A 25,692-nucleotide genomic window follows, 5' to 3' on the forward strand; every position below is an offset into this window, starting at 1 on the left:
AAGTTGTATTTCTATTTGTATTCATCTGATGAGCCTTTTTCAACTGATTTTTATAGATCGTTCTTATATTGCACTGTTACATTACTGTTTCAGATTAGGGGTTGTGATCCCGCTAACAGGTTTAACCCACTACATAGGCATTCTGTATGTGTGTGCCTATCCCAAGTCAGGGGCCTGTAATTCAGTGGTTGTCGATTGTTGCTGTGTAACATATTTGTATATTTTGTAAATTAATTAGGCCGATAGTTTTTTCGTCTGAATCGTTTTACATTTGTTATTCTCATTGCTGAAGCCCTTATGGTGAACTTAAGCTGTTAATTACTGTGTCATTTTGTCTCTTATTTTCATCTTTTTTTTATATTGTACTTATCAATCTGTCCATTTGCTTTAGATGAATAAGCCGACGGACGGTGACATCATGCGATAGCAAAGGCCCATATTACAACATGTAGTAATCTTCGGCTAGATGAGCAAAAACCAACTCGTGCACTTGGAACTGACAATTTTCAATTAAGAAAGCCGGAGTAGCAATCTCTCGAAAGTCAATGACCTGAATAAATAACTGTCACCGACAAAAACAGGACAGCTGCAAAAGTCTTAAATTGTTATCCGTGTAGGCGGTTGATGACCTGAATAATATATTATAATATTGTTAGAATTTCTTAAAATTTTTATAAAAATTCTTAATTTTGATAAAGTTCAACTTAAAAAATAAGACGATATACGTCCATTATCTTTAGTATAAACAATGGACTTTTAACCTTAAGTTCGACATTTCAGTAATTAATTATGTCAGTCAATTGTGTTTATGTTTTACTCTTCGTTTTTATTCTAAAATTAAAGCATACTATAGCCCTCACCAGGACAACTTCAATAAAGTGTTCATTTTCTAATAACGGTAAAATGATTGTTAGGACTTAACAGTTAAAGCTGATGATATTGTCATAAATTGATATTGTATTCACTGAACAGTAACATTAAAGATCCAACAGTCAGCTATTTAACACCACTGCATAATATATATCATGCGTGAAAAACTTTAATGTCACATATCCGGCTAGTTTCGACGTATAGGAAAAAGTGCCAGGGTGATTCTTCAATGACAGTGAGGAATTCTATTAATTTTGTGTAATTATTTTCTGTATATGTTGAACACATTTCATATATTTCCGTATCAATGTAAAACGATGTAATTCAGTTAATAAGTGAGAAGTTCAAATATAGTTATTTAATATGGAATGGATAAAACTTTTCAATTTTTAGAAGGTATGTAAATTATTTCTCTATTAAGATAGATTCACAATGTTTGATTTCAATTGATGACAGCATCATCTTCAAATGAATTATTCGAATCGACTACCCTCCCTAGTCTTCACAAACCTATCAACGTTCCACCATAAGAAAATGCAGCCAATCATACCTATGAAATTTAAAGTAATTTTAGTAATTGCATCAAACTGTAAAGATTTTTTTCTTTTTTAATTTATAAATTATTAAATTAAGAGGAAATAGTCAGGTAGTCCAAACACTGAGTATACAGGGTCTGTCGTAAATTACTATCTTAGGGTGAATATGAAACTTAATATTCTAACTAAAATTGTTTTCTTTTCTAGACTATAAAAACAACAGGACGCCCTTTTAATTTTAAACAAGGTTAGACAGGGATATATTTATTAAATACTGATAAAATCTAGAACGTATAAGCAAATGGAGGACATTATTTGTAACATTTTGTATTTTAATTTGTGACAAAAATTTATGCATACTTGACTCATATATAACTTTGAACCCATTTATTTAAGTGTATTGGATAGTAATGACACTTAAAAACCATATTTATTTCATTGAAGTTAAACACTTAAAATGTTTGAAAAATTATAGCTATATTTGCTAAAAATAGCTTATAATATTAGTATCGATAATTTGGACTGTATAGTGTATAGATAATATGATAATTATATAACTCCATTTATCTGGTTTTAATTATTGTAATTATCAGAATACATTGTTAATAACCAGCCAATTGGAAATATACTTTATATTAAGCTGTAAGGGCTTTCAAAACGAATAAATCGTAGTGTATAGTGCACGCAAAGCGTTGCAAAATTAACTTCTGAACCATGAAAAATAACGTCTTTGTTTTTGTTCTAAAGCAAACATGAAAAAGGCCTGTCAAGGTATTGTCCATTTAACCAACTTAACATATAATCCTGGCAAAGTAATTACAATCATTCAACATTGTACAATTGGGATTGGTATTTTTAGAATCAAAATATAATATTGTTTTCTAAAATCAATAGCCAAAAAGGGTTGCAATTACATATAAACTGACAAGACGATGGAAACTGTAATTATAGTAAAACAAGTTGAGATATCATATAGTGTATAGAGGATTGACACATTAAAATAGCTTTGTTGTTTTCCATTATTTTTTATGTCAGTATGAAGTAAAATGATGGGATAAACGTCAGATAGGCAACAACCCAACAATCTGGTACAAAAATAACTATGAATATGTCGGCCATATTTTTCAATGATTGTGTGAACAAAAAGGGTCTGATCAATTCTATGCGATTGTTTTCAATTTCATTTCAACAGAAAGCATATTAGTGGGTATATCACAGGATGAATGCATGAAATTTTAATTCACTAAACTGTATTGATATTAATAATGTTTTTTGACTACATATTTGAATAGAAATTGCACCTTTAAAACTAGCAGCTATATATATAATTTGTTACATAAGAGTGAGATTGTGCCATAATATAAAATTAATTAAAACAATTTCTTATACCGAATAATCTAGTCACTTGTTCTGTAATCCCCATTTCCTTTTTATTACTTGTTTTGTATGCCTGTCTTTGATGATATCGATTGTATATTCCACAAAGCATCTTACCCAAGTCAGTTTTCTTTCAATTGAAGTATGGTTTTTCAAAATGAGATTTTTTTTTGGCATTGAAGGTAAAATGATGTGTTCACTTGTACACATCATTGGCGGATCCAGGGGGGGGGGCTTTCGTGGGAAAAATTTGGTTGCTTATATAGGGAATCACTGAAGCGTGACTGGAGCGCCCCCCCCCCCCCCTTAGGTCAGTCAGCGGGCCCCCCTTACAAGAAGTTCTGGATCCGCCACTGCACATGAATTAATATATCTTTCAACAAACAATTAACTGCCATTCGTTTGGACGTGTTTTGGGGTGTGGTGAAAAGGGCAACATTTACTCCAGAGCGATTACCAAGCAATGTAATGTCAGCACCATCTTACGTCAATTACATCAGTTTTATTAACATTCTTAATTTTGATGAAATTCAACATCAAAATTTGGAATGTGTCTTTTTCAAACAAATTTCTCTTTACCAAATTAAGCATACAGGTTACCATGGCCACGTAATATGAACATAGAGTCATCATAGCATGCCTATACAGCTTTACATGTTCTTCTATAGATAGAGATCAATTATATTTTATTTTCTAATACCTGCGAATAGTTTAACGATTTATTTTCTGTAAACATTGCATTTATTCAAAATAAACAAATGAATAACATTAACCACAACACACCCTTTATATATCAAACTCGATATTACAGTGGCGGATCCAGCCATTTTAAAAAGGGGGGGTCCAACTATATGCTCCCATTCAAATGCATTGATCGTCCAAAAAAAGGGGGGTTCCAACCCCCGGAACCCCTCCCCCCTCTTTGGATCCGCCAATGATATACTTAATCTTTTAATTTCTCAAGATAATCATCATACCACAATTATCTCCTATTGTTAATTTTACTTTCCTTGGCCGTTGTCTCACTCTTGTTTGGTAAGGATTTATGTTTACAGTTGTTTTATGGCTTAATGGACCCATTTGGTAAGGTTTTAAGTTAAACTGTTGTTTTTCAATCACAACCTTGGTATTTTGGGGGATAAAATTCAACTCGTTAATTTATAGTTTGATGCCATGAAATATTTCGGTTCTTTTCTTCATCGTAATTCTGTACGGTTTGTTCTGTACATTAATTGGACACAAACATGTCGTATTCAAAATATATCTTATATGAAGAACAGTCACCCACAATAGGGTGTAGGGTGAATTGGGGGGTGGGGGTTGTCATCGGTCTCGCCATACTGATCTGCATTGATCTTTCGTTTGTCACCAAATATCCAGAAAAGAAATAGTTTGTCAGATAAAAACAGACTTGCCTTTCTGCAGAAGTAATGGTTTTTAAAATTGATGACTTTTTAATATCATTGTAAAGTCAATCACAGCAAATTTCATCAAATTTACAACATCTCATGAATACAAAATACGTTCATATCATTTTTGAAAAACGAGACACTTAGAAATGGCATTTATAACTTTAAAAATGTTACAATGATAAAGAACAAAATAATAGATTTAATTCAGTTTTAAATCATGAAAAACATTGTTTTGTTGTAATACACAACCAATTACTGAAAACTGAAAGACACAATTATTTTTTCCAATGTATTAAACGAATGACAGCAATAATTTTCACGTTTTATTTTATACAACAATAACATCCGTGTTAATTAGCATATAATTTCAATGGTGAAATTTTTCATAGCGTATTTCTTTTTTTATCATTGTCTTTACCAATTGTTCTGTGTCTGTTTTTTTCTCTTCTACAAAACTAACTCTGATGAGATTTTTGACTACCAATTGCTTAGTTTTGCGTTATATATCTGTTAGTACTACGATCGTACATAGGTTGCGCATACAAAATACAATTTTCATAAGTGTATAATCATATATAATATTTGCATTTTAATCATTTACTCCATAGTGACAACTATACACCTTTGAAGAGTGACTTTCTGTGTATGTCAATCAGCACCATCAAACAAAACTTGTTTATGTAGATATATTCAATGAGATGATAGCTAGAACAAGGAGTTGCAAATATATAACATAACTTTATACTGAGAATGAAATGATGTTTCTTGTTTGCTGAATTATCAGTAGAAATTGTGTATGCATTCAATTAAAATTCATGTTGTAGTTAATATTTTGATGAACTTCGTTTTTTTACGTTTTATAGTGTTTGAAGAATGATAATATATTATTCAAAACACTAGTTTTCATGTAAAGACCAAAATATATAAAATATATACTGACGTTTGCAAAGGATGTTGAAATCTAACAGCTACTATCTCGTTTTATAATCACAAGATGTTTGCCATTTCAAATTTTGCATATACATGTAGTAAAGCGAGCTGTTTACAGGAACCCTGTAAGAGCGTAGGGTTTTACCGAGTCTTGTAAGCGAAATTTCAACAGTTTGAAATTTTTAAAGTACATACTTTTTTGAATTAAGATTTAAATTCATATTGAATGTATCATTTGAACGTCTGGTGTAAAGTGTAAATTCACACATGTAAATGTCCCTTATATGAGCCTTACAGCCAAATATATATGGTAAAGTATTTCAAATTTGTAAAATTATCTGTCTGTGAAAGAAAATGTTTTCTTTTAATCATGGAGTAATAACTGACGTTCGTACGATGCATTCAGACTATACATCTATAGAGAGCTTTTTCAGCGTGTCAGCAACCTGATTAAATCTCAGCCTGCTTTTTACGATGAAATTTAAATTTGTTTCAGCCTACGTTATTTCTCGAAGAGAACGTTTCCATCTCGCATCTCTAACAAGAGTGTTATTCAATTTTGTTTCCTGATAACAAAGTTACATTTGAGCAATATTGGTTCATTTTATTCTAACAGAATTTATAAAGGGTTGATAAGAAAGAAGTATTTTCATAAAAACATTGAAAAGCTATTTAGAATTCAAATTACATTTCAATCTAGTGTTATGTAGTGTTGAACGATGGGGACGTCCGTCGAGATTTGTCAGGTTTATTTTGTGTTGCAATAATCAGATTCTGCTATTTATTGTACCATACACTGGTGATTTTATCTGACATATAAGAAATTTGAACTGAGACTCTCATGCCGAAGTTATAATACAATACTTTCCCCAGATATATTCCTAACAAAAAATTGATTCATTTCATGAGATAATAAAGTATCAAACATTTCCATTTAGATTTTCTCGATATCAAGCATATTGCTTAAATGTGACAAAATGGCAAAATTATTACGATAAAATGTGAAATTAGAAAATAAAATGCTATCTTCAAATCATTTCAACTTCTGTCATCAAAGTTTCACCCCAATGAAATAAACTGAATGTATATGCAAATTAAAATCCTATTTGCTATCACTTACACTCAAATCATAGTTGTAAAATTGAAAATATGTTCAAAAGCGTATGTTCGGAAAATATAGAAATTGTCATTGCAGAATTATACAAATACATAAATTAAGTCAAAATGCAGTTTACCAATGCAGTGTATTCTTTGACTTGGGTAAAGTGAATCTCAGTTTGAAATTTAAAAAAACCTAAGGAATATAGTACACCAAAGTTAACCATGAAGGTAAGAAAAGACAAGTAATACTTTTAATGTTGTGCTGAGAAACTATTTTTAGTGATATAAACATTGTTGCCACATTTGTTTTAATTTCCAGACTACCGTATATATCTGTTTAGTAGAGTAGACATTAAACAAGAACCTTCAAGTGTATGTCGCACCCCCATTAAGATTAACAATTAAATAACGATCACAGCGAAGTAAATATAAAAGTCACATCACAGACGAGTTCGCAGATCACCTTTAAATAAGGTTACGAATCTGTTTGTCTTTTTTTATTTTTAGCCATGGCGTTGTCAGTTTATTTTAGATTTATGAGTTCGACTGTCCTTTTGGTATCTTTCGTCCCTCTTTTACAAACGTACGACTACTTTTGTGTAATTCAATAAGACATGAATGATTTGACCATTTGAAGAATGATTTGCAGACACCATCACGAGTTGGTTGATCATTATTGAATATATGTGTCACAGATGACCATGAAAATGTCCCCAATTGGGAAAACCACAATTCTTTCCTCCTTTTGTTTGGTTGGGTTAATAATGCTCTTTAGTTTTCTGTGTAGTTTTCTGTGGCTTTGTTAGATTTTAGGAATTATGTATATATGACATGTAATGCCCAGACACACGAAAGTGTTAAGTGAGGTCAAAGTTTAATACATAAACAATTAAATGACGAAATGCGCATGCAGTACTTTTTAAACACATGGAAATAAATTTGTAAATAATTTAGAATAAACAAGCAATTTTCTTTATAAAAAATAAAAGTCGTGTGTGTAGACTTCTATATTACATATGGACAATACTACTTCCATTTTAATGTATTGTGGATAAATAGTGTAGTATGTAGGTAAGTATTGTTTTTTTATAATTTACAAAAGAATCATGTTGACATAAAAATGAAACATGAAATTCATCAGCAACAAATCTATTATATAAAGTACACATTCTTTCTGGTCTATGTATATTTAAACAGTTGATCCATTTGAACACATAATGACCATGTTTCTTCAATGATAATGTCAGCCTGTTCAAAGCACCCATGAGTTTATTGCTATTGTCTACAACCAGTACGAAATCATTCTACACTAAACTCGAATTTGCAAAAAAAAAAACCCACCCAAATAAGAACAAATTTCATCCATCTTAAGTACTTTGTCTTGTAATAAAAATTCAAATACTTATTACTTTTCCGCTTGCTAAAAACCATAACCTTTGTTGTCCTCTTTTTATATTGAGGTTTACAGTATTTGGCTACCATCATACCTAATAATATTTTGTCCCCTTTTCATGAATTTGAACGTTTAACAGAAAGACATTAAGTTTTCTTTTATGGAAACTAATTATTTTGACCTTTGTAGAACAATAGAAGTCTGAAGTTGTCTCTAAGGTATAATTTCATTGGACGTGTAATTTATTCACAAGAACACTACGAGTTTTCAATGATATTTCGTTCCTATGACCAACATTTTGTTAACCAATACATCAAAGGTACGACATGATGGCTTAAAGTCTTTTTTGAGTAAAACTCATATCAGTTTCTAGTGGAAATAATAGCATATACGCATGTGTAAGCTATGGAATCATATACAGATCAGCGATAAAAAAAAAGATAGAAATAAATTGTTCTGTATACAAATTTGTTGATTTGTATCAATTTATTCAATTAAATGAAAATGTGTTTTTAAATTGAAGTTTAATTTACAATCTATGCTGAATAGATAATATTACTGTTGGTTTATTGCATTAATTTAAAGTGATAAACATTTAAATTTAAGCAGGATCATGGATACAATATGAAGTGAATGCGTATGTTACTGCTGGATGCAGGTTTGTTTTCATTTCAGTAATTCATGCATTTATTATAAGAGTTAAGCGATCTGAATGTAAATAAAATAATTTCATTTTGCCGAAATCATGACTTGTGGCTTGCTTTTTTATGCATTAAATCTTCCAAATCTGCATTGTTTTACATTAAGTAAATATGAATGCATATAACATATTTAATTGGATTATTCATGACAAATAATAATGAGTGGTATTACAAATTCTTGTTTTCATCCGAAATAGAAGCAGTGGCGGATTCAAAACACATTTGATTAGATTTTTTTGTGTGCATATAATGTATATATTCAGTTTTCGTGAATTCAACATTTGAAAAATCCCGAATCCACCCCTCGTCGTGTGTATTTACAGTTTAATTGACGAAATCTGATTTGTTTTTATTTAAGTAATTTATGTTTAAACACCCGAACTTGGATTACATTAATACATGTACCGTTTCTAAATTTCAAAATATCTATGCGATTGTTAATGCTAATAAAATTTTATCTTTAACTGTTCTAATTAAAGCGTTTTGATTTATTGTATTTTTTTGCCTTTCATGTTTTACGGCCATTCCATATATTTACCACGATTAAAAGCTAAACGATGTTTAAAGAAATATCTAAAAGAATTTATCATTCGATCAACCGTGTCACGTATTTAGTATATTCTCTAGTCAACCATTCAATCTTGAAAAAAATATATATCTATTAATGAAGGCGTTTTCGTCTTACAAGTATGTATTGTATCATTTGAATTTAAAGATAAGTAATTCACATCCTCGCCTAGGCCTGAATGCAACTAAACCTCTAACTGTGAAAAAATATGCTTTTAGATGGTACAGACACCTACGGTTCTTTTTACACCATATTAAGGAAAAGTTTATTACAGGAGTGTTTCTCAGGTAGAACTATTCTGCACGTATTCAACAGCTTTGCTATCTCATTTCAATTCTATTTAACAAATCGACAGGGATCTTTCAATATGACTAAAGAACAACCTTAAAATGTAATTTGTCAAAGGGATAACGACTGAGAGCATATATTATTTTACTATCTGTGAAAATAACATCTTGGTGTAGGTATTAGAATTTGAAATAAAAATTTAAATCGAAAGTTGTATATAAATTGACTCGGATTACAACATTTGTTATTGATATGAACTCTAGCATGACATCATGAATTCAGTTTTCAATATTTATTTGACGTCTTTATTTATATATTTTAATCAAAATGTAAAGTATTTAAATATTTTTTTCTCGAATGAATTGATATCATAATTTATCTTTCATTACTAGTGTTATTCAGACACCTTAACCGAACAGTTACGATAAATTAAAGAAATTTCAATTTTACCAAAATAATGCAGTAGAACAGAAGATATATTTCTTCAGGAAGAATATACCAGTACCAGTATCAGTATACATTTTGTAAATAAATTATAATATATTCAAAAATGTTTAAATTTCAATAACAATATAATAAAAATTGTACTTAACAAAATAAATGATGAAACAAAAATATTACAACCTATATATGTCTTTTTTGTCGTTGGTTTGGTGTCATTTTGACTTAAACCCTATTATGTTGTTATACATACCATTCAAAGGCGCGAACATAAATTAATAAAAAAAAACAACTGCCCAAGTTTGACTTTGCTTGAAAGAGTTGCCATATTTATAGTCCCTCCCCCGGAAACCGTATGCATTTTGAATATTCGAGATTAGTAGTATAACTGAGTTATGGTCTGGATATATTAGCAGTAGTGTTTGAAGATAATAATCCAATGTCCATAGACCAGACATATGATTATCCAGGATTTCCTTCTTTGAAAGTTATGTTGGGGTGTATTTGAGTTTCCGGCTAAATTAATACTGTATTCATTTATTCAACATTTCATGTAAAGTATTTTCCTCACAAAAAAATGTTTGGTGCTTTATCTGCGGGTACAACAACATAACTGACACGGAGGAAGGACAGGTTTGATGCAACATTTGTGTTTAAATTGCGAATGAATTAAATCAATTTATTTAAAACACCATTATCACAGTTAAACACGTTGATTATAACAGACGTTTGCTAATGAAAAAGTTTTCGCGTCTAGCAAAGGTAACGCTAGTGAAACTTCTTCTTTCGAGGATCGAATCTGTTGTTGTGGTTAGTGCTCTGTCGTTATACATGCTAGGCAATGATCATTGAATGATGGAAACAATACAAGGAAGATCGTCTCTCGAGAGATGACTTTGAAATCAAATATGTGTGAACAGACGATGTTGAGGGAGGAAATTAATTGAAACTGTTTGTTTAAATTGTGAGTTAAGGAGGACGAGTCACCGAGCATAGAATTTCCAGGTCCTCACAGAAGTTTGAACTCGCTCTAGATAATAAGATACCAGTAATCCGTTTTTTCTTGAATTTATTATTCTTTGCACAAGAACATTTTTACATGCGTATGCTTATATGGTGATGTAAAGAAAGTCCGATTGACACATAATATGAGGCGTATACATATGACTATACAAGATTTGCAGATATTGAGGAATGTGCGTTCAGCTAAATTCTGACTAGATCTAGAGTGTGTGTAGTACACGCTTAGATTTTAGCGAGAGCAATTTATGTATTACTGAAAAATGATAACACCAGGGCTTTCGATATCACAAACTAGTCAAAACATTTACTAAATTTTATCATCGGTATAAGGAAATAATTCGTAAATATAACAGAACATGCAGACATCTTATACGTTCAGGTATTTCACATCCAATCTTTTATGGTGATATTCTTTACAAAGCACAAAAATGTCAGTATTCACCTCAAAAGCTTACAAAACCTTTAAACAGACTTATTAAGAAGGGATATAGTTACGATACTGTTGTTAGGTCATCATTAGTAAAGATTGCATATTTTGGCTTTAATATTGATTCACTTATAGGGTCTTTGCACCGGAACTAAACACATTTATTTAAAAAAACAGTTGGTGGCATGACACGGGTTATGTTCTTCTCATATATTTTATGATATTATGATACTAAACCCATAACGGGAGGGATTGTGCCTGATATTCATATGATGAAGACATAATCTTTCAATCAGTTTAATTGAGGTCTGGAGCTGGCATGTCAGTTAACTGCTAGTAGTCTGTTGTTATTTATGTATTATTGTCATTTTGTTCATTGTCTTTTGTTACATCTTCTGACATCGCACTCGGACTTCTCTTGAACTGAATTTTAATGTGCGTATTGTTATGCGTTTACTTTTCTACATTGGCTAGAGGTATAGGAGAGGGTTGAGATCTCACAAACATGTTTAACCCCGCCGCAATTTTGCGTATGTCCCAAGTCAGGAGCCTCTGGCCTTTGTTAGTCTTGTATGCTTTTTAATTTTAGTTTCTTGTGTATAATTCGGAGTTTAGTATGACGTCCATTATCACTGAACTAGTATACATATTTAAAGGGGCCAGCTGAAGGACGCCTCCGGGTGCGGGAGTTTCTCGCTACTTTGAAGACCCATTGGTGGCCTTCGGCTGTTGACTGCTCTATGGTCGGGTTGTTGTCGCTTTGACACATTCCCCGTTTCCTTCCTCAATTTTATACATGTATTGATGAGTTTTCTTAATTTTGAAGAGTTCAGTTTAATCAAAAGTGGATAGGTTAACGGATTATACGTGTATGTAAAAATATACAGGTAAATGTGGCGCAATTTGAGTCTACTAGTATTAATTTTATTGGCGCTATTAATACCATCAGAAAAATAGAGAGTGGCGCAATTGATACCTTTTCAAAACTGTAAATGGATTCTGCCCATCATAAGTTGGTAAAGGCTATCGAGGACCATAGTGTAATAAAAATAACTTTTATATATACTATATATTAGTCAACAAAAGAAACGATACTAGGGTAATGTATTTTAATCATATGTATTCGCTTTCCAAATCAATGTTTTTCATTTGATAATTTAACAGTTTTTCCAATTTATTATATCTTATGATAAATTTGAGTTCAAACTTGTGTATCGTTCTTTTGTTGACTAGTATACCTTTCTTTTGAAAATCCGCTTTAAGTTCATCAACTTATTTTGTGTGATGTACTAGTATCTCCCCATGATAGACAATAGCAAATGTGGAGAATGGATTTTATTCCGATTTAACGGTATGACAAAACAACAACATAAAATGAATAAATTGTTTGAATGCAAGAGTCCCTTATTACTTGCAAAAGAGTTACAGTACAAACTTGACTTAGCATTGACCGAGCAAAGACCATGTAACCACACGCTTGTGATCATGCAGACCATTCTTTAAATAGAATTTGACCTTTATTGAGGTAGGTGATATTTAACGCCAAATTAAACAGAAGTAATAGTCAACATTGTTGTTTAATAGAAGTTATTTATCCTATTTACCTACAAAGAATCGCAGATAATTTATTCAGTTGTCAGGCATGTCGTATGGAAATTGAGATGCGAAACGGCATTCGATCATTTGTCTGATGACTGAATTTGTATAATTATATTTTATGTTGACTTACTGCAACATAAAATCCGCTTTCATGCATTTCTATACTTGTTTGGTTGCGTAGTTAATCTTTAAAACATGATAGGCTTGGGACAATATTAGCCCACAAGTTAAACTTTTAAATATTTGACGCATTACAAGTTAGTCTATATATAGAAAACAAGCTGAAAAAATAGAGTGTAATTAAAGTGGCCGATAAAAATAGTTTTAAAACTATAATTGTTTGTAAAACTGTATTTATAAGGCTTGAAATTTAATCCTTTTCAAAGGTTGTCTATTGCTCTCACTGATATACAAGTATATATAGAGTAGGTCGATATCTTGTATTGTTTTCGGATTTTTAATATACATGTATTAGTTCTGTGGCAAGTAAATGCTAGTTCATTGTCATTTGAACACGTTCTGTGAGGCAAAATAGGTAAAAAAAAAAAAAAAAAAAAAAGCCAACGGCCTGACTTGAATGACAAAACAATAAACGAAAAAAACATGTAATAGACTTCAACGTCAGCCACTGAATTACAGGCTCCTAAGACATGACTTTGGCAAAGGACATATAGTATGTATAAGTTAAACACTTGTGTGAGTCCACACTTAACTTCGGAATATGGTGTAATATAAGAACAATTAAACTAATGATATCGACACGAAGCATAACACAACTAGCATAAAAAACACAGAGTAAAAGTTTTAAGATTACTCGCAGTTATTGCAAACTATTTCAAATCTCTAAGACTTCGACTTACATCTCTATGTCTAACTTGGAACATATTGCAACTATTGAAATGCAGATTTGCAGTAGAAAAAACATTTGCAGCATTTTTATGGTTGTATATAAACAAGTCTTATCTGAAAACAACGTTCAATATGGTTCTAATATATATGTTACATATATCATACATGAAGGTGTTCTCCGTTGCTTTTGTTGTGTGTAGGGTTTTCTCACTGACGTTTATATTACGTCTTTCGATTCTCAACAGTAAATAAAGTTATAAGAAGCATATATCGATTCTCAACAGTAAATAAAGTTATAAGAAGCATATATCGATTCTCAACAGTAAATAAAGTTATAAGAAGCATATAGTTAAAAGCAATATAAATTGAAGGAACGTATTTAAATTAAAAAAAAACTTCATTTGATTTGAAGATTGATAATATATCAATGCGTGTTAAAAATCTTTTGATATAATGATAAAAATCGTAAAATACAAAGTTTGGATATTTGTATGATTATTTTACTATGCAATGGGTTTATATGATATTGCATTATTAAGTGTAATACATCGTATTTGTAAACGTTAATTCTATTTCTGGAGTAGGACCTATACTTCCACAATAAATCTCCATATAATTGAAATTAAATGAATATTAGTCAATGTTTAGAAAGTTTATGATATCTAGAAAAATCTACATCAAGTCGGACACTTTTTACGGTAAAGGCCCTTTGTACCGTATTATAACAATCAAGTACCTGGTTAATTTCGATATATATCGAATTCTTCAGAAAATAGCACAATCAGTCAATAAATGTCCATGAAACTATCGTAATTGGTCTCATTTAATCATAAACGTAATTAGGTTCCATGTCTGAACAAGTCGTTATGACAGAGTCGGACACAACTAATATCGTCTACAAGTCGGCCATTTCAACATGGTATTATGTACCAAATTCATGTATAATATTATTAACAAGGAGATTTGTTATGATTTCAAATGAGACAACCACTGTCCCAGGTTAGGGGAGGGTTGGGATCCCGCTTACATGTTTAACCCCGCTACATTCTATATGTATGTGCCGGTACCAAGTCAGGAGCCTGTAATTCAGTGGTTGTCGTTTGTATGTGTTTGTAACATATTTGTTTTTCGTTCCTTTTTTGTACATAAATTAGGCCGTAAGTTTTCTCGTTTGAATTGTTTTACATTTGTTATTTCTGGGCCATTAATAGCTGACTGTGCTGTATGGGCTTTGCTCATTGTTGAAGGCCCTACGGTGACCTATAGCTATAGTTCTTTGAGCTTCTTTGAGTCTTTATTTTGATTTTCGTAGTGACTGTCCGTTTAGAATTTTCCTCGGAGTTCGGTATTTTTGTTATTTTACTGTGACTTTTTCCGTAAAACTACGTTGTGTTTTGCTACTGTTAAAATTTAGAATGGAAACATTTTTCGTCATTCGATCGTTTTTAGTGTTTTTGCCATGTCATTGTCAGTTTGTTTTCGACTGATAAGTTTGACTCTCCCTGTGGTGTTTTCCGCCTCTCTTAATCAATTATAGTATCAAGTAAACGTCCTGTAAAAGTCTCGCGAAAGAAGGTAAACGAGATATTTCACATTGTGACATGCGAGATTGGAATTTATCAAAAATGTAAATTCATATCAATCATCATCTATATAATAACTAGACTACATGTTTATATATAGAAAACTCATTTTTCTAAAAATGAGGGTACTTTTTACATGGCCTTCCAAATACCGTTTCGATCCCTAACATCACTGAAGAGACATTTATTGTCGAAATCCGGATCTGGTGTACTAAAAAATATTGACACCGTATGTTTGTGGCATAACATCGTGGCCACAAGTTAATTTTTTTTCTGTTTAGTAATAAATTTATATTAAGATCCATTTTGTTACATCTTGCGATCAATTTTATTTGGCAATCGCCAATGGCAGTCAGCAGGGTTAAAGAACATCAGTTGTTCGACCTGTTAGTCAAATGCGTTTTGTTTAAATATACTTTTTCACTTTTTTGGTCTTTTGGAAAATGTTGTTTGTGCTGTTTTTAGACCCTTCTACAACGATTTTTTTTTACATGCACACGTATAAAAATTGCGGTTTTTATCCAACGCAAACATAGGTTTGAACGTAGTTTTCAATTTAGACTCGTATATATATATATATAAGAAAATTATTTAAGGAATGACTGTAATATTTTTTATTGTCTATGAAGAAATAACATAAAAATTCATCACTTTTACTAGTACTTCCACTGCTATCACAGATCTTCAGGTTATATACAAGTCACATAAATACATACAAGGGAGACTACTAATGTCATTTTTAAGTCTTTAAAATGTTACGTTAAAATTAAAATATCATTTATCGTTTAAACCCGGGTTTAGAATATTTATGAATAATTCTTTTTTCTTCCTCCGGAGAAAATCATTTTCTATATTGACCATATACATGGAAATATTTTAAATCGTCCATTAGAACAACGATGGAAATTGTCGTTTGCCCTAATGAGTGTTAAATCTTCATGGTTGGTGTTCTGTCTATGTAAAGTCATTTTAGTCCGCAGTTCGTTTTTGATAAATTTCTGATAAGTTATATCTATATAACTTGTCGTTTTTATATTTGACCGAACGATATTTAGATTAAATGACACAAGAGTGCACATTTAACCCATAGAGGCGTATGGTTATAAGTGGTCTTATTTTCCATACTATTAAAAATCATTGCTACATGTATGTGTCACACTTTAAAACAATAGAAGCTTAAATCTTCAGTTGTAAGTCACAAGCGACCATTTGGTAAAAGGCGGGACAAGCGCAAGAGTGGGAAATAAACAAGTTCTTTCTAATATGAGATTATTGGAATTTTCACTATGGCTAATTCACATAAATCACCATCATCTTAAAAGAATGTTCGATATTCAAATTCTCAGATTTTTCTGTAGCAGTATATTTTTATATATTTACTAGAACACACCCGTGAAATCGCTGGTCCGTGACTGAATTAAAGTATATAACTATGTGTAAGCCTTATTTTAGCCTGGATATTTACAGAGTAGTATTGATATTGTCATCTGATAAAGTCATGATGATTATAAGATGCACAGTTTTCTCTACTTTCAAAATCTTTCTGTTTGAAACCGTCGACCTGAAACTTATCAATAAATCATTGGTAATATTAATTATTTGAAAAACAAAAGAACCTGGAATGGAGTAATTTTTTTATCAACAGCATTGTCCAATATTAGTTATAAATAGAGTTGAATTCTTTGATTCGCTGTTGTGCGTCATGCTGGCTAACAAATAGGAAACGGTACCTGTACGCCTAATTTTTAGTCTAGATTTTTAGTATTCGTATTGTCATCTATTGAAGTCTTACTGATTGAAATACTACAATAGGAAACAATGTGACAATGAGCGCATTGCATTTGCGCCAATTTTTAAAAAATCCAATCTTTCATTTGCGCCACAAGTTTATATTTCATTTGCGCAATAAAATAAAAACTTCGTTTCACAGGTAATACAGGTGAAGCAAAGCACCGGTGACAATGATAGAATTTAGTAGTGTCAACTCTGTGATTATGACCCGTGTATATAGCAAATCCTAAACACACCGTTTGGTGATGCGAGTATAGGTAACAGGTGGGGTTGACAGCCTAGAAAGCGGCATACAACGGAATTTTTTAACCGCCTGACATTTTTCGAAAATGGAAGTTAAGTACCTTGTGTTATATTAAGGTATATAGGATTTTTTTTCTGAGACAAGTGCCTGTGAACGCAATCATAGGTTTAAACGTTGTTTTCAATTTATACTCGTATATATAGAGAACGAAACCATAGTTTATATTTAAATTGTAACAAAAATAATTACATACATTATTATACCTAAACACCTGAAAAGCAACATACTCTTCCTTTGGTCTCTGGTGGACAGTTTTTTTTTACAATCATACATATACCACATGTCTTTATTTGTACACTACACAGGTGTATTCCTTCAAAGACGTTTGACGTTTATGGAGAGTTTAGAGACTTGACTAAATTCGGGATGTCGTGAATGAACGTTTGCAAAAGGAGTAAGTTCGGTAAGGGCCATAGATAAGGGATTTTGGCAATATTTAACAAAATCGGCCGAATTTCGACCAAATTTAGGACCAGGAAACATGGAGTAAATATTCAAGATAGACATGTAAAATGTCTTTACACACATTATTGTAAAAGATCTTTTTTGTCGACGTATGCGCTCTATGTTTCCTGTCCAAAAAATCGATGGGAATTTACCCATTTTCATTGACTTTTGCGTAGAAAATCAAAATAAGTTCTATTTGTGACGTCATAAATAAAACACACGAACGTAAATATTCAAAAAATGGCTTATTTCATATTTAGTCTATATATTAGCTATGTTTCATTGTGATATTGGTCAAGAGAGCCATTTAGGACCTTACCTTTGACAGTAATGTGTTGCTCCAAAACAGTTTTGGTTAAACCGGTTATTGGACGTTTGAATTAAGTATTTGGAGTTCAAATTCACAACAGTATTTATTTTCAGTAACTTATAATTGAACATGTTAAAAATTTAATTAAAACTTGTATGCTGTTACAGTCGCTGCTTGGTGTCAGTTTGTTCAGAACCTGACAAGAACTACAAGACAGTCTTTAATGGTAACTTGAGCAAACATTAATTGACAAATTGTTAAATTAAGGAAAGACATCTGCATTGTTGAAGCTTATCATTAAACTTGAAGTTGAAGAGAAACAAACCAATTTGCAGGTCACAAAATTAGACGGAAGCAACATGTTGAATGGAAATCAGTAATGACATACGTGCAGGCATATTGTATAATTATGACTTTTTCTTTCCTTTAGTCAATTCCAAAAGTCGATATATAATGCACAATGTTGAAAGTGGCAATAGGTTAAATATTTCATTCTGGATTATTATACTTACATGTATTTACATTTTTATCAATTTATTATAAATGTCATGTATGTTGTACGGTTGGATTTTGCCTTATATATATATTTCGTCGAAACATCAGCCCTACATTTTTTTTGCAAATTTTGTTTTCTTCCCTGCCCAGTATTCGAACACATACTACTGAGATATCGTGGCACCAAATCGCCTTCATTATGCCCGACGAGTTCGTATGAACCCGTGACAACTCTACGCCAGCTTTTATCTATCGGATCATCTGAATACAAATCTAAATTGAAAACAACGTTTAAACCTATAATTTGTGATGGATAAAAAAAAACTGATATTGTATACGTATGCATCAAAACAATTTAATGGTAGCGGGGTCTAAATACAGCACAAACAACGTTTGCCAAAAGACAAAAAAAAAAAAAAAATGAAAAAGTATATTTTAAACAAAAATCCTCTGACTAACAGGTCGAACAATCGATTTTCTTAAAACATGCTTACTGCCATGGTGTTTGCCAAATACATTGAAAACCGAATGTAACAAAATAAACTCATCATAGATACCAGGATTGAAATTTAATATTTACGCCAGACGCTCGTTTCGTCCACAAAAGACTCATCAGTGACGCTCGAATCAAACATTTTTAAAAAGGCAAAATAATGGATCTTTACTATTAATTAAATACCAAACAGAAAGCAATAAACCTGCGGAAAATATTGTATACCGCAAACTTGAGGTGCAAAAATGTGTACAACATATCCGGATTTCTACAATTAATGTCTGTTCAGTAATGTTAGGGATCGGAACGGTATTTAGAAGGCCATATAATTTTCCTCAAATTTAGATAGACTCCTGTTTTTGTAGAGTCGAAAAGAATGGACGGATCATATAAAACAGACGGGAAATATAATACAAACCGTAAACCGACCGTGCAAGGGCTTTATAGCCAGTCAAGGTAGTTAAAACTTCCATTTGTTGTATAAGCTCTAACGAACAAATATAAACAAGTCTAGATTAAAAACACCGTTTGAACCAATGAACATTTTCCAAAAGACCAAAAAGTGAAAAAGTATATTTTAACAAAACGCATTTGACTAATAGGTCAGACAACATATGTTCTTAAACCCTGTTGACCGTCATGGCGATTGCCAAATAAACGGATCACCAGATGTAATAAAATGATTTTAGTTTTTAATGTAATGCCAAACAGAAAACAATAAACAATAAACTTGCGAAAAAGATGGTATACCGCGATCATGAGGTACAAAAAACTTGACATTAATGTCTCTTGATGTTACGAATCGAAACGGTATTTGGAAGGCCATATAATTTACCTCAATTTAGGATAGACTGTTGAATTATGAAGAGACGAAATAGGACGAACAGATATATTATAATATATGTGCTGTATTCAATAAAACATTTTATTCCACTGTCTATTCATATTGATAGTTAAATCGGTAGTTGATTGGTTGATACTATATCCAACGTGTCATTGAACATATCTTCATATTCCCCTCTGAAATGTCGGGACAACATCGTGCGACGTTACGCGCAGTTAAAGTACTTAACGTTCTGATTTTTTTTTTCAAATTGCGATGGCAAAACTCATTATCGTGTTCAAATTTATATCAGACGTTAATACAAAAAGACAAATAATTAACTTTTGATCCGTACTATTTATCAATGGGTATGTAGTGCCAGAGACATATATATGTCTCTGGTAAGTGCTTAGTTATAAAAACAAGCGGATAAGAAGAAAAATATGAATGCAAACTAATATTTTATGTTTAGGTAGTAAATTTAAGAAAGCAAGGACAATAGAATAAAACATTCATTTCCATTGTCTTCGGGAGATATGAAGATTTGCTCACCCTCCAACAATCATATCTCCCTCAGGCAAAGCCCTCGTTAAATATGAATATTCTTTGGCTGTTGGGTGAACAAATCATCATATCTCATTGATGCATACTTAATATTTAACCCATTTATTTTTTAGCTGGGTGGCTCTTCAATTACTAAGATTATCTTTATTTAGCAAAGGGTATTGAAACTACTCATCAATATGCACATGCATTCCGTCTATTAGCGTCTAATTAACAAAGAACAAAAGTATAGATAATTTAGAAATATTAGCCTAGTATTTATTATAGTTGACAAGCAACATCTCTACTAAAATCCATCTAGTCTGGGTCGTCATAGAATAATTCCTATATTACAAAACAAAAATCCGAATAGTAATTGTCTGAAATCCGGCTTTAATTACTTTTTCCCTTGTTCAAAACAATATATAGACAAACTGTATCCATTTGTATCTATATATCTTAAAGGATTTGCATTGTAGAATGATTTGCTCCGTTTTCCAAACAAAACAAAATTGACCGATTTGAAAAATAACCAAGTCATTTATTGTAAACGACTAAAAAAATAAAAGTATATAATTAAAAAGGGAGATAAAATACATATTCAAAATGCAATGGAAAAAAACAAACAGCTCATGAAATAAAAGCAAGAAAAAATAATGGAAATAAAAAATGTTAGAATTTACAAATGAGCTGCATAAACACTCGTCAAGACTAAATAACGTGTATGTAGTCTTCTTTATATATTAATTATTGCATGGGTAATGTTCAAATAAAAGCATTTGTCGAATTGTAATAAAACTTAAGTGCAACGCACAAATGTTTTTTTCTTCTTCACTGGTATATTTTCACGAAGAATCAATTGTAGAAGCCGGAGTATTAAATTGGGACCAAGTTTCTGGTTTCAATCATAATTCTCGCACTGTTTCGAAACATTTCACCTAATTGATGAAGAGAAAAAGATTTTGGAAAATTGTCATTTGCAATAAGAAATGTCTATAAATAAAGGCAACTGTAGTATACTGCTGTTCGAAATTCATAAACCGATCTATGCCATGGTTTTAATCCAATTGAAACCAAATGATTATCATTTATAAAAGACCTCTAATACATTATTCCTGTCATGTTTGGTAAAAACTTGCTAAAAAATTTGTGAGAACATGAACTTGTGATTTTTCATTGCAAACCTGTGTCATTATGTGTGTTTATCGATCAACATTTATGTATTATGGAATTGTTGAAAAACCTTGACTGGCTATACAGTTCTAGCACGGTCGGCTCGGTTCCTGAAGGCGTTTGGTTAGTGTTTAAATTATTTATTGCCATAGATCGAAATGCAGGAACAGTTGGAAAGGACCGCTGCCATTTTGGTTTTGGTTTCAGGGCCAGGTTCGTCAGCTTGGCAGCCCGTTTACCACGATGACGAAATTCTGGTCGACGAGTCTCAGACATAGTAATAACGCTGACAGAAAGCATTATCAGAACCAAAGTTGTAGGTAGACAGTGAAATTGCAATCCATTATCTAACACTTAAGATACAGACTCTTGGACGTCAGTCGGCAAAACATTTACCATCTAAAATAGGTTTTTGAGTATATGCTGACGCGGGTATCAACGTAGACTGAACAGCGTTGAATTGGTTAAATGCTCTTCAAATTTGTACTTGTTTTGGCTTTCGAACTTTTTTCATCTGAGCGTTACTGGTTAGTCCTGTGTGGACGAAACGCGCGTCTGGCGTATTAAATTTTAAACCTGGTACCTTTTGTTAGTTATTATTCGTGTGTTTCTCTGTCCTGTCCTATATGTTCTCCCATTTATTTGTATTGTAGTCCTGTCAAGTAATGTTGTCATTTTAATGTTATATTTAACATTGCCATAAAAGCCGGAGGTTTGGCATGGCCATGCCACAAAACCAGGTTCAATCCACCATTTTTTTTTTCTTAAAATGTCTTGTACCAAGTCAGGAAAGATGGACATTGTTATATTAGTTCGTTTATTAGTTCGTTTCTGTGTGTGTTACATTTCAATGTTGTGGTTCTGTTGTGTCGTAGTTCTCCTCTAATATTTGATGTGTTTCCCTCAGTTTTAGTTTGTAACCCGGATTTGTTTTTCTCTCAATCCATTTATGAAATTCGAACAGCGGTATACTACTGTTATTTCTGTCATCGAAAGTAGCAAGTCGTTGATCCATCTATCAGTAAATTAACATCGTAGGTAGCGGATAGAGATGAGCTAACCCAGCACGTCCTGTCAGTTGTAATGGCTGAGATGTGACTGGATTGAATTGGGATGGACATTTATGTGGAAGGCATACCTACGACAAACCGAAGACTTGAATTATGTTATGAAAAAAAAAGTACAATAGTTGGGCTTGAAAAGTTTAGCTATCCATCCCCACTGTCTCCAAAATAAATCTCTTGGAGCGTAATCAAAACTGTATAAAAATATATAGCAATATAATGCAATATATAAAAGCCCGCTTTATTTGTAAAATTAAATCACAATTATCCGTTAAAGTGCCATGAACTCTTCAAAAGCAGGAAGTGTTATTAATAACAAACGAATCAATATTGCAAAATCCTAAGCAGGTAAACTTATTTTTAAAATATTTCAGGAAATGTAAACTTGTAATCGTTAAACATAAAAGTTTATATAAGGATGACAAAACTGACCAAAATAGACCGATTTTTTTTTTTATAAACAATGCATAATAAATGTATTTCGATAGAAAAATTACCCATCATTAATTCTGCAATAATGATAATGAGTTCTATATTACAGAATTTTCTGATATTTTATGTTTGTCTGACTTATAAAAAGGGAAAATAATCAACCTAAGTGTACTTTTTTTATGTAAGTACATACAATAAACATTAAAATATGAAGCATTATAGATTAAAATACAGTATGTTCAATTAAATGACACATTTGGCTTGAATGTGTGCCATGTCCTTTCCAGTAACAAAAAAGAAAATGTACAAAAAAGAATTTAAATATCTCAGTTCTTCGGTGTTGACATGGATATCAATTATATGGTCATTTCTATAAATTTAATTTTTGCAAAAGTTTGAATTATTCGAAATACTAAGGATTTTCTTATCCCAGGCATAGATTACCTTAGCCGTATTAGGCACATCTTTTTGAAATTTTGGTCCTCAATGCTCTTCAACTTTATAATTGTTTGGCTTTTTAACTATTTTGGTTTGAGCGTCACTGATGAGTCTTATGTAGACGAATCTGGCGTTATAAATTATAAGCCTGATACCTTTGATAACTATTAAGATGACCGAGTCTAGTCATTCTTTTTTTTTTTGGTTTCTGTCTGAATGACGATGACCGCACATATTTTATTAAGAATATCGATAAAAAGCAAGAAAATATGTGACAATCATTAGACCTGGTGGTATATAATATATACATGAATTAGGTCTTGACAATTCACTTGGAAACTCAACACTTACTCCCACGACACTTAATAAAGAGTAAATCCTTTATAATCATAGGTCTGTTTAATGTTCCTTTGAAACTTTGACCAAAAATACACTTAATCTTCTATTACTGTATTGGATACCTCAACTACATAAGTATCCCCACAACAACGGTATATTGTTGGGTCTTCCAAGTTGTTAACTTCAATTTTATCAACAAGTAAAGCCGGGCTTCAAATTTATTGTGGCCTGAATCAGATGTGGATACTAATTTAAAAAAAATCAAAAGATATTTTATAGAGTACATACAATCTAAATCTCTTTCATCTTGCTATAGTATTATATAGTATTATAACATTTGCCTTTTTCTTCACTGAACACAAGTATTCCTCATTCAAAACTTATAGACAAATTGAAAGAGTTTGCCCTGCTTTGTTCACTGGGGTAAAGCTGATGACCGTTATTCGATTCAATATACAATGATAATACTATAACATGTTCACGATCAATCATTAGCTACCTCAGTGTTGTTTCCTAAAAAAAAATGAATGGCCAACGTATTTACAAGTATCTTGTCTTAAAGGATGTTACTTTATGATTCTGATTCTAACAACAAATTTTCTGAAATGACAATATCAAGATGCTTGATTTCTTGATTAACAACATATTTTTTACGTTTGAAGGACGACTTTTTCAACAAACAATCGGTATTCTCATGTGAACAAACTGTGCCCCTCTTCTTGATGACTTGCATCTATAAGTTGACAATAAGGATCAGTTGAAAACAATTTTACGACAAAAGAGATGATTTCAACTTCCTATTTGTGAACTTGATGTCTTGTCTGTCTCGATAATGCTACTACTAAGTTTCGGTACATTTGGTTTGATTTCGGCAATCACTTCAATATACAAAACAATATGGAGGGTTTTGTCTTTTTTTGTTTGTGCTTGAGATTGTTTGAAAAAGGATCCAAACGATGATAGTGATATTGACGACATTGACTGACTGTAAAGCTCTTGTATGGTCGACACTCAGTGCCCGAAGAAGATTGTTGGGCGTGAAACAATTTCTGTTTGCAGATTTGGTCATTCAGGTAGAAGACGCCATTTTGGTAGGCGGCCATTTTGGTTTACGTGATTTGTAATGGGTTTTTTAAAAACTATTTTGGTGTTTCTGTACAGTTTGGACTTCACAACGGCTGCTTTAATGGCCAAACGTTCTACAGTCGGTTGTTTATATACCCCTGGAATGGATTAGATCATACCATTACAGAGCAATATTATACTATTTTTGGCCGTTTAACCAGGGGTCTTTGAATCATGAGCGAGTCCATGATGGCATCATAATTGGACTACACCATATAGAGCGTGGTGGTGTAATAGCTATACGAAAAATAGTATCTAAAAACCTGTTAGACCTTAATGCATAAATCAACTAACTATCACCAACTACCGGTCATATTCCTCATTGCAAGTTTCCTCTAAAGCAAGTTTATATAATAGTACAAATATATATTCATAAACAATTAAACAAAATTAGAATAATGTCCAATTTAAGATCTATGATAAGACATCTAGTCGATTGATAAACATTACAGCTTAAACATTGTATATGAAATGTATCTAATTAATATTAGCATGTCTCAACTGAATACTAAATATAATTACTGGTTTGTTACTTCAACTTTGATTGTCATTTATTATCAGTTTAGGGGACTGAAACGACCGACTTTATCCGTTCATATATTTTTTCCGTTCATATTCATATTTGTCACATTCAATTTCTTCATACATACAAACAGCAGTTTCATAACAATTTACATTTAACTTAAACTAAGCAACACGAACAAAAAAAAAAAACTGAAATTAACTCATCTTTTTATCATCTGCTCATTAATAGGTTTAGTAGGTGATTGCAAGTACTTTTATTTTAAGAAAATAAATGTTACATTAATTTGAGGTA

General features: G+C 31.6%; 1 protein-coding gene across 2 annotated transcripts in view; it reads left to right on the forward strand.

The window, feature by feature from the left end:
- The first annotated feature begins 968 nt into the window (after window positions 1-968).
- Window positions 969-25,692, forward strand: part of LOC143072409 (5-hydroxytryptamine receptor 1B-like) — a 104,388-nt gene continuing 79,664 nt past the window's right edge. For both annotated transcript variants that reach the window (XM_076247318.1, XM_076247319.1), the window contains exon 1: window positions 969-1,266. The gene's annotated coding sequence lies outside the window, so the exon portion shown is untranslated. The remainder of the gene's footprint in view (window positions 1,267-25,692) is intronic.

This window comes from Mytilus galloprovincialis, chromosome 4, assembly GCF_965363235.1.
Source record: "Mytilus galloprovincialis chromosome 4, xbMytGall1.hap1.1, whole genome shotgun sequence".
NCBI lineage: Eukaryota > Metazoa > Mollusca > Bivalvia > Mytilida > Mytilidae > Mytilus > Mytilus galloprovincialis.